This window comes from Macaca mulatta, chromosome 10 (assembly GCF_049350105.2).
Source record: "Macaca mulatta isolate MMU2019108-1 chromosome 10, T2T-MMU8v2.0, whole genome shotgun sequence".
Taxonomy (NCBI): Eukaryota; Metazoa; Chordata; class Mammalia; order Primates; family Cercopithecidae; genus Macaca; species Macaca mulatta.
Window position 1 is genome coordinate 82,427,811 of NC_133415.1, and position 11,378 is coordinate 82,439,188.

General features: G+C 45.1%; 1 pseudogene; it reads left to right on the top strand.

The window, feature by feature from the left end:
* Positions 1 to 9,067, top strand: part of LOC106992436 (signal-regulatory protein beta-1-like) — a 59,355-nt pseudogene extending 50,288 nt beyond the window's left edge.
* Positions 9,068 to 11,378: the final 2,311 nt, after the last annotated feature.

An 11,378-nucleotide genomic window follows, 5' to 3' on the forward strand; every position in this document is an offset into this window, starting at 1 on the left:
GATGCTGAAGCTATGAGACCTCAGATGGGTCAGTGCTCCTCCAGGCCTCAAGGATACATGGGGTTTGGGGTGGGGTCTGGCGGCTTTCGATCTTGGCTGCTCATTAGAATCATCCGGGAAATTTGAAAAACAAAAATTTAATCCAGCCCAAGGCTCCCTCCTTAAAAAATGCCAGTTTAATCAGTCTGACGTTAGCCTGGGCATCCAAAGTTCTTAATGACTCCAGAAGATTCTAATACACAGCCCCCTAGCAAAAGCGGTCCCCCATTTTGCTGAGCATTGAGAGCAGTTTTTCTGGATGTGGATGCTTCAGAACAACATGGGCCAGAGACATCTCAGAAGGCCCCAGTGGCCTGGCTCTCCCATGGAGCAGGCCTTAGGGGCTGAGGAGGAGAAGCCTAGTTTAAGCCCTGCTCAGGTCCCAGCCTCAGTGTTGGGAACAATTTCAACATGTTTGTGTTTAAACAAGCACTGGAATCCCAGCAAATACTCACTCCTCAGCCCCAGGATCCTCCCTGCCCCCCACACACCAAGATGTCATGGAGGAGTCTGTTCCCTATGCCTTCCAAAATGCTTCCAGCTTCTGTAAATAGTTCCTCTGGAGAGAGGCATCTGTGATGCTGTTTGTGTTTTGAAAGCCAATTTGCCAAACTTGTTTCCTGAGGGGACTGTTCAGTAAAGGGGAGAGAATCTTCACTTGGTTTCTGCTCCTTTTGTCATTTGGGTTTGTCATGAGCTACAGGGAGCAGGGTTTCTTTGTTCTGCTGCCTAAAGGATAAATGTGTAGATTCAGAAGCAGTAATGACCAGACCTCCTGATAACAGTCACAGGGGTCATTTGTTAAGCACCTACTACATGCCATGCTCTGTGCTTTTCATTTGTCTTCTCTTATCTTACCAGGGTGGGGTTTGTATCCACTTTTGGCCCTTGGCCAGCCAGGCCTCCTCTCTGAGCCTCATTCTATAAAGGGGCTCACATGAGGAGTCCCTCACACGGATGGAGGGGGATTAAAAAGAATAAAGAGAGGTATAGAGGCAGCAAGCGGCATTGGTCTCCCATAACTGGAAATTGATTACAGCCTGTCATCCCACTAGGGTCCCCATGCTGGTGGTGTCTCGATAACTTCTCTTGTTCAAGTGACACTCTCCTTCCTGGGCCCTCAAAATGTTTGACACATGTTAGGGAGCAGGTTAATATGTGCAAAGGCAAGTATGTGTGATATATGCTTCCTGGTGATTGTTGTAGAAGAGGTAGGGTAGTAATTAGCAATTTGGAGATGCCCTTTAGGACCTGTCTATGGAAAGAAACTGCCCTCATTTTTCTGATTCTCTAATCTGTGTGCTTTCAGGATGCAGGATGGGCTCCTGCCTGCTTAGATGGCCTGGGTCTGTGTTTCTTGTAATTAACTAATGATGAAAAAAGTCACCACCTTTGGCTTTCTCAGTACTCAGTGATCTTGTTTGTCAACCCAAACCTGACCCAACTGAAGACCCAGATTCCAAAAACGCTCCGTCTTTTGAAAGGCAGTACTTGGCACAGATTAGGCCTGCTAACAACAACAAAAATATTGGCAGAAAGGCCCAAAGAAATAGCATTTATTTGAGAAATGAAGAATTGTACTTTGTGTACACAGAGTCAGAGAAGCGCTGAATATAGTCTCAAACGGCAGTGCAGGAAAGGTTTTGTATAGGGGATTTTCAAAAAGTTGGTTTTAGAGAGAGTTCATTGGCTGGGCAAAAATTCGAAACTGCAAACCTGTTTTCATTGGTTACTTAAAGTACTCCAGGATGAGAGAGATCAAAACCCCACGTACCTTGACTTCAGTTGTTATTCAGATCTACATCCTAGTGGCTTGACCTTTAGCAGGTGTAGGTGCAATGCTCTTACAAACTCTTGGCTCTACATTAAAACTTTAGCCTTAATTACTTCATTTTCTTTCACAGATCCTGCTGGAATATTTGTGAAAAGAATGAACTATATGGAACAAATTAATAAATACCTAAGAGAGATCTCTGTGTATTCATGAAATTTGGGTTAAAGATAGAACTTTGTTCACTTATATGAAGCATCCTCTGTGTTTGATCCAAAGCAAACAGTGCCCCATTTAATCCTCACTGCATCCTGGGAAGCAGAAATGCTGTCCTATTTTACAGATGAGGAGCTGGGTGTGTCAGGCCACCCGTCTCCTGGGCTGAGCAGCCTGGTTCCAGCTCTCACAGTGGCACCAGTTCACCATTGTTCCCTGTATTGGCTTCTGTAAATGCCCTCTCTTGTTGGGAACAGGCCCCCCAAAATCTGGCCGTAAACTGGCCCCCAAACTGGTCATAAACAAAATCTCTGCAGCACTGTGACATGTTTGTGATGACCATGATGACCACAATGGAAGGTTGTGGGTTTACCGGAATGAGGGCAAGGAACACCTGGCCCACCCAGAGTGGAAAACAGCTTAAAGTCATTCTTAAACCACAAACAATAGTATGAGTGATCTATGCCTTAAGGACATGCTCCTGCTGCAGATAACTAGCCAGACCCATCCCTTTACTTCGGCCCACCCCTTTATTTCCCATATGGAATACTTTTTAGTTAATCCATAATCTATAGAAACAATGCTTATCACTGGCTTGCTGTCAAGAAATACGTGGGTAAATCTCTGTTCAAGGCTCTCAGCTCTGAAGGCTGTGAGACCCCAATTTCCCACTCCACGCCTCTATATTTTCTGTGTGTCTTTAATTCCTCTAGTGCCCTGGGTTAGGGTCTCCCCAACCCAGCTGGTCTCGGCACTGCCTGAGATTGGCGAACTCTCCAGGGGAGGCAGGCTAGGACCAGTCAATACACAGAGGGAGACCAATCAGTAACTTTGTTCCTGCGCCCAGATTAGTGGAAGTCACCCTGTTTAGAAAGGAGAACTTTGAACTCAAGTCTGGACTTCCTCACCTCTCAGAGCCTTTCCAGCCTGGTTTGTAAAATGAGGACACCGCCCTCTGTGTATTATTAGAAGGATTAAAAACTAATGTCCATGAAGGTTAACGTGTCACACGCTCATCATTAGTGATGGTCATCTCAGTCATGTCTCCTGTTTTTCGATGTTCCTTTTGTAGCCAAACCCTTTGCCCCCGTGGTATCATGCACTACAGTGAGGACCACAGCTGAGCACACAGTGAGCTTCACCTGTGAGTCCCACAGCTTCTCCCCCTGAAACATCACCCTGAAATGGTTCAAAAATAGGAATGAGCTCTCCAGCTTCCAGATCAACATGGACCCTGCAGGAGAAAGTATGTCCTATAGCATCTGCAGCACAGCCAGGGTGGTGCTGGCCTCTGGAGACCTTTGCTTTCAGGTCATCTGTGAGGTGGCCCATGTCACTTTACGGGGGGCCCTCTTTGTGGGACTGAAAACTTGTCTCAGGCCATTAGAGGTAGAGCATCCTCACTCCTAGCCTCACCCCATATCTGGCTGACAAGTTTGCTCCTCCTCTCTGGCTTTTATTCCAGGGCTTAGATTTCCTGGAATCGAATTCCTAACTGTGCTGCTCACCTTCCATGCACCTAGATGTACTGGTCACTTACTATCATTTTCATGGCAGCAGCTAGATGTCTACCCACCAGGTGCCAAGCTCTGTGCTAGATAGTTTCATTTATTTCGCCAAGAGCAACTACAATTAATGAGCACCTACTATGAGCCAAGCCTCTACGTGCTTGGTGATTTCATTGATTTTGCTGCAGTTATGACATTTCAACTGTATGCCAGGGGTTGTGCTTGTAGGTTTCACTCATTCTTAGCCTAGTAGGAGCTACAAGTCCTTGAGCACCTACTATGTGCTGGGTGTTGTGCTTAATAATTTCACTCATATGCAAAGAGCACCCTCGATGTCTGAGCACGTGCTGCCTGCCTAGCACTGTCCTGGTGACGCCCGCACTGTGGTGGTGAGAGCTAAGTTATGAGCCTTCCCTGTGATCTATCTGTGCCACAGGGTCAGAGCTTCTGCCCTGTGCTGTTTCAGTTCCACCCTTCTTGGATGTTACTCAACAGCCCATAAAGGCAGGGAACCAGGTGAACCTCACCTTCCAGGTGAAGAATTTCTACCCCTAGAACCTACAGTTGACTTGGTTGGAGAACAGAAACGTGTCCCAGATAGAAACAGCCTCCACCCTCACTGAGAATAAGGATGGCACCTACAACTGAACAAGCTGGCTCCTGGTGAACGTATCTGCCCACAGGGATGATGTGCTCACCTACCAGGTGGAGCATGGTGGGCAGCTGGTGGGCAGAAAAAGCCTTGCCCTAGAGGTCTCAGCACAACAGAAGGAGCAGAGCTCAGAGGCCACTCTTGGTGAGGTTACTCCTGGTTTTAAAATTTTGTCTCTTTCCTTAATGTTAACAGTAATAGTCATGCTTATTATAAAATAACCTAGAAAATGTATAAATATAGAGTAGCTTTTTAAAGTCAGTTGTCTACCCCAAATCTCACACTCCAAGAGTCGCCATTACTAAGAGTTTGATGCACAACTTGGTAGATCTTTTGACACAAACATATATTAAAGGAGGAAGAGGGATACAGGGAGATCATCTGTTCACGGAGTCCTGTGTTTTGCCTTCTGTTTCAGACGGTTACTTATGTTCTCCATTCCTTGTCAGATCAGCCTTCCTGCTGTTCTTTCTCTGCCTCATTTTTGTTCTGTCCTAAACTTTTCCATCATATCTGCGACCTCATCCCAGCAGACTCTGGCATCTGCTGTGTGAAAATCAGAAAAGGCATTTAAGACTGGACCAGGCCCCATGTGGACCATGACTGGTCACAGCATGAGCCTCTTCTGTGTCCTGATGCTGATATTTAACCAATAATAATCACGACATCCCTCTGCACATTTACTACTTGCAAATTTCTGTTCATCTATACTCTCCTTTCCTGCTTCAAACATCCAGTAGTTTGGAGTTTTACCGAAGGGAAACCCAGAACTTGAGGAGCAATGGAGGATGTTGAGACGTTGTTGAAGATGTCTCCTCATTAGACCAGGAGATTATTCTAAACGAATCAAGGTAAATCTGAGTTGCTGAAGACAGGGCCAGTATCAGCCTATACAGCAAATCTGTGCTAATTAGAGAAATATTCCCTTCTGCTAGACATTCTCCCAAAGACCTGAAGTTGGCCGATATTCCCCTCTCTGACCAAAATATGTCCTGTTTCCCTCTCATACAATACCAGGAGGGGTCTCTGCTCCAGAAGACTTTTCAAAAGCTCAGATTCCTCCTGCGTGCCCTAAGGCATTAGCCTCATCTGCTGGGTCCATGCTGGGTCACTGATTTGTCCATGTCCCTGCCTGCTGGAAGAGTGAAGACAGGAATTGGAGGACAAACAATTTCCCCCTATAATCAGAGATGCATGGAAGGTGCATAGTCACGTCCACTGCTCATTCAGTCATGCATGCACCTGCAGTTGCAAATGGAGTCCATCCTGGGTGATCTGATGATTGAGGACGTTTTTCTACAAGATCAATATTGTTATCACAGCTAATAAAATTAACAAAAATTTCCTGATATCATCTAAATTGGGTATATTTTACAATTTTCTCAAATATTCATTCCTGGTGTGTGTGTTGTGTGTGTGTGTGTGTGTGTGTGCTACAATTGGTTTTAATTCCTCTTTAATTTTTTGGCAAAATATTCCTGTGAAAGGCCGGGTGCGGTGACTCACGCCTGTAATCCCAGCACTTTGGGAGGCCGAGGCGGGTGGGTCATGAGGTCAAGAGATTGAGACCAGCCTGACAACATGGTGAAACTAAGAATACAAAAATTAGCTGGGCATGGTGGGCGCGTGCCTGTAGTCTCAGCTACTCGGGAGGCTGAGGCAGGAGAATCGCTTGAACCCAGGAGGCAGAGATTGCAGTGAGCTGAGATCATGCCACTACACTCCAGCCTGGGCGACAGAGCAAGACTCTGTCTCAAAAAAAAAAAAAAGAAAGAAAGAAAGAAAGAAAGAAAGAAAGAAAGAAAGAAAGAAAGAAAGAAAGAAAGAAAGAAATATTCCTGTGAAAATATCTGGTCTTCAAGAAATATTTTCAGAAGTGTTAAAATTATCATTTCAATTTCCTTAACATGTTCATGCATTTCATAACGAGGGGGATACATCCTGAGAAATGTGTCATTACCTTGAGGGAGGATAGGTAGTCAAAGAAGTGACCATGTTCTCATGATGCAGCAACAGTGGTGGTAGAACTGTCAATACAGTAAGACTCAGCACTGGCATTCTAACTGAGCTGATTGAAACAAAGCTATCTATAGTAGGGACTTCCCCTCTGTGCATTTTGATTTTACCTGTCCTCAAACTGACCCTTTTCTCATTATAATAGTAAAAAACACATCCCTGGGTGGAGATTTAAGATGCTAATGAGCCATGCAATGTATGAACAAGCATGTACAGCTACTGCTCAGGTGCACCCAGAGGACCGCCCAGAACATGCTTACTTGCAACACTTCTTTCCACCTCCTTATGAATAATCTTTGAAGACTCCCATAAAAGGAGCCTCGCTAGTGCCAGTCTTTGCTGTCTTATCCTTATGAACAGCCCGTCTTGAATCCTCTGTCTCTCTCAGGAAGTACTGTCTATTCTGTACCTAACTTTCAAAATATTATTTTCCTTTTGCAATAAATTACTCTATGCTGCATCTCCTTTGCTGTGTGTCTCTTGCTTAAATTCTTTTAAACTCAGAAGACAAGAACCAAGGTCTCACAACAGCTTTCAACAAGCTAATTTGCTTTTGGTGTGACCATCACAGAGTGTACTTACACCAACCTAGAAGGGATAGCCTACTATACACCTCAGCCATATGGTATGGCTTCTTGCTCCTAGGCCACAAACCAGTACAGCATTTTACTGTACTGAATACTGTAGGCAATTAGAACACAGTAGTATTTGTGTATCTAAACATTTCTAGCCAGATATTTTGGCTCACACCTGTAATCCCAGCACTTTGAGAGGCCGAGGCAGATGGATCGCTTGAACCCAAGAGTTCGAGATCAGCCTGGGCAACATGATGATACCCTGTCTCTACAAAAAAAGATTAAAATTAACTAGGTGTGGTGATGCACACCTGTAATTTCAGTTACTTGGGAGGCTGAAGTGGGAGGATCACTTGAGCTCAGGAGTTAAAGGGTGTGGTGAGCCACGATCACACCACTGCACTCCAGTCTGGGCAACAGAGCAAGTCTCTGTGTCAAAAAAAAAAGTAAGTAAATAAATACTTCTAAACATTAAAAAGTGCAATAAATGTACGGTATAAAAGACTTTTTAAATAATTTTTTAAAAGATTTTTTAAAATGGTGCACATGTATTGGGCACTTCTCATAAATGGAGCTTGCAGAACTGGTTGCTCTGGGTAAGTCAATGAGTTAGTGGTGGATGAATGTGACGTCCTAGGAAATTACCCTGTGTAGACTTTATAAACACCATACACCTTGGCCACACTGAAAGTATATACATTTTTTATTTTTAATTTTCTTGAAGAACTGGGGTCTCACTGTGCTGCCCAGGTTGGAGTGCAGTGACCACTCACAGGTGTGGCTCCACCGCTGATCAGTACAACAGTTTTCACCTGCTCCATTTTTGACCTGGGCTGGTTCACTCCTCTGTAGGCAACCTGGTGCTCCCTTCTCTTGTAGGAGGTCAGCACATGGATTCTGAACTTAGTGTACACACTCAGTCCAGAACTTCTGGGCTCAAGTAATCCTCCTGTCTCAGCCTCCTAAGTAGCTGGGACTACACACACGTGACACAATGCCTGGTCTAGGCTATGCTAAATTGATTTTTTAAATATTTTGCCTTGTTCAATAATATATTAACCTTAGCTTGCTGTAACATTTTTATGTTATAGAGTTTTTTTGTTTTTTTGTTTTTTTGTTTTTTTTTTTTTGAGACGGAGTCTGGCTCTGTCGCCCGAGCTGGAGTGCAGTGGCCAGATCTCAGCTCACTGCAAGCTCCGCCTCCCGGGTTTACGCCATTCTCTGCCTCAGCCTCCCGAGTAGCTGGGACTACAGGCGCCCGCCACCTCGCCCGGCTAGTTTTTTGTATTTTTAGTAGAGACAGGGTTTCACCGTGTTAGCCAGGATGGTCTCGATCTCCTGACTTCGTGATCCGCCCGTCTCGGCCTCCCTAAGTGCTGGGATTACAGGCTTGAGCCACCGCGCCCGGCCCTAGAGTTTTTAATTTTTAACTTTTTTACTTGTTAGTAACAACACTCAGCTTAAAACAAACACATTTTATAGTTGTACAAAAATATTTTTTTCTTTACCTCCTTATTCTATGAGGCTTTTGCTACTTTAGAACTTTGTCTTTTGTTTTTCTTTTTTAAACTTTCTTTATTAAAAACCAAGATATCCCACATACATTAGCCTGGGCCAACACAGGGTCAGGATCATCAATAGTGCTGTCTTCTACCTTCGTGTCTTGTCCCACTGGAAGGCCTTCAGGGGCCATAACCTGCCTAGAACTGTCATCTCCTAGGAGCACAATGCCTTCTTCTGGAATCCCTCCTGAAGGATGTGCCTGAGGCTCTTCTTGAGGAGGCATCACTCCTTTCAGAAACACATCCATGGCTTCCTTGCATTGTATGAATCCCTGAGTACTAGCTCTCTCCGCCCTCTCCTTCCAGTAGGAGAGCCTGGCACCGGGAGATGGGGTGACTGGGAAGAAGGAGACTCTTTCCCCAGCTTCTGCCTTGGGTTGGATCCAGGGCATCCAGGACAGGACTCAGATTCAAAAGTTTTGGAGCCTTGTTGGGTCCAGGTAGCCTTGAATGGGGTAAGTGGAGGTCCGTCCCAGGTGGCCCCTCTCATGGCTCCTCCTGTCTCATGATTTCTAGGACTCATGCCAGCTCCTACTACCCCACTCCTTGTAGCTCTCCTCCTGGACCCCAGGGCGCTGCTGGTGGTTGATGTCTCTGCCATGTAACATCCACTGAAGCAGAGGACTGACTATAAGTGTGAGGATAGAACGGCTGGCCAAGGGTTGCCCCATAAGGGCAAGGCCAGCTGGAGAGCCCAGCTCACATGCCGTGCAACGTCAGGTTCAGCGGAGTTTAGAGAAGGTAACCGAGCTCCCTGCACACCCTCAGGAGTCTCAGGAAACCCTCTAAGAGGCTCCCAGCCCCAGGAAGTGTGTGGGTGCTGCAGGAAGTGGGTTACAGCAAGGCTGTTCAAAGGTGTCCTCCGTGCTTTGGGGCCTATGCGGGAGGTGAGAAGAGGGTGCTAAGTGAGGGGCAACTCTGTGGGTGGTCCCTTACAGGCCATCTCTAGATTATTTGATGCTGGACTCCATTCTAAGGAATCCCCACTGTAATGCTGAGAAGCCCCAGATAGGCAACTCTGAAAGCTGTTCCCGCTCTGATCCTCTGAGTGCCTGAGCGGAAAAGATGCGGAAAGGGGCGCCAGGACTTAGGAGGAGGGCTGAGCTGGCACAATCCTATCTCAGAGCTGCCTGTCCAACCACCACAGACATCTCAGGAGGAGACCAGCACCAGGAACATAACAGGCTCTCCAGAAACATTTCTTGAAGGATGAGCAGATGATTAAACATGGACGTGTTTTCCACAGCTCCTTCCTTCCTCCCCTGCCATGTGGAACCCTCAGTTTCTGCCACTTTGATGCCCTAGAGTGGAGTCTTCACACATGGTACTGAGAAGGGGCCAAAGAATGGGGCTCTGGGCATTGACTCACAGCATCCCCCTAGAATGTGAGAAACACACCAAATCTGAACACACCAGGATTCCTCGCATCCATTACTTTTGAGACAGGCCATAAACCAGACTCTCTCCAGCCTTTCAGTAGTTACTCTGTCTTCTGGATTCCCGCCTACTCCATCTCCCCAGCCTTGTTGAGGTTCTCTATGTCCCCTGAATACAAATGAACCCCCATCCCAGTTTTAAGGAAAAAGACAATTCTCTTTCCTCTTTGTTTAAGCATCCAAGATAGTTTGAATATTTGTTTCCTCTAAATCCCATGTTGAAATTTGATCCCCTATGTTAGAGGTAGGGCCTGATGGGAGGTGTTTGGGCCATGGGGGCAGATACATCATGAATGATTTGGTGCTGTCTGCAGTAATAATTGAGTTCTTGCTCGATTAGTATTCACAAGATTTGATTGTTACAAAGAGCCTAGCACCTCCCTCTTCTCTCTCTCTCTTCCTTCCTCTCTCACCATGTGATGCCAGTTCCTCTTTGTCTCCCACCATGAGTAGAAGCAGTCCAAGGGCCTCATCAAAAGCAGATGCTGACACCATGCTCTTGTACAGTCTGCAGAACCACAAGCCAAATATATCTTTTCTTTGTAAATCACCCAGCCTCAGGTATTTCTTTACAGCAACACACATGGACTAAGACAGTGTCCTACTCCTCCCACCTACAAAGAAAGCAGTTCTCCCTCCTCTCTCTGGGATGGAAACACTAGTTGTTTCTGACAATCTGCAACTTTCCTAACCCTGTTGCTTATGGCACGAATGCTGTGACAGTCCAAAAGCTTTGGAGTCCTCCTCGATTTCATTTTCATTTACATGCAATATTCAATTCTGCTTCAAAATGCTTATGTCCACTGGTGAGATGACAAATGTATAACAGTTGACTCTTCGAAAGGATAAAGAAGGCTGATTTATAGCACTTGCCAATTTTGGTAGTGTAAATACTCCCAATATGGCCAATTCAAGCTTCCAACGGTTTAGCAGCCGGATTGCAAAATTCCTGAAAGTTTGACAATTGGCTCTCTTGAACCAGCCCAAGCCTGAGTTGTGTGTATAACCTGTGTGCTTCTCCCCTCCATCACTCCTTCCTGGTCCCAATCAGTATCATCTCTTCCAAACTGTTGCTATCATCTCTACTGGATTGCAATTTTCAGTCACAATGATTTTTTTTGGAAAAGTCAAATTGTATCATTCCTCTGCTTCTTCCCCAAAACAGCTGCATGGCTCACTCTCTTCTTTCCTTCAAGTAAGTTTCTGTTCAAATTTCACTTTATTAAAGACACATTTTGTAAACCACGGTTAGGAAAAATAGTCATTTTCCTCTCTTATCCTAGAATTTCAGTTCCTCTTATCCTGATCAGTTTTTCTACTTAGCACTGTATTATATTACCACGTGTGCTTATTTTGCATTTTCTTACTTTGCATGGCAGTGCAGGATTGTAAAGATAACTGGAAACCATGAAGTCCTGGAAAACAACTCTGCATTCAATGGGAAAAATAGTGGTTGTTCTGTGATCCTCATAATTTTTGTCAAAATGTTAGAAACTGTCATATTGTCAGTTAGAAATGTAGCAGGAAGTTCAAACAAATATTTAGTACACTGTAATTCAAAGCATTAGAAACATTGAGTGTCAAATTGTTTTATTTCTTTGTA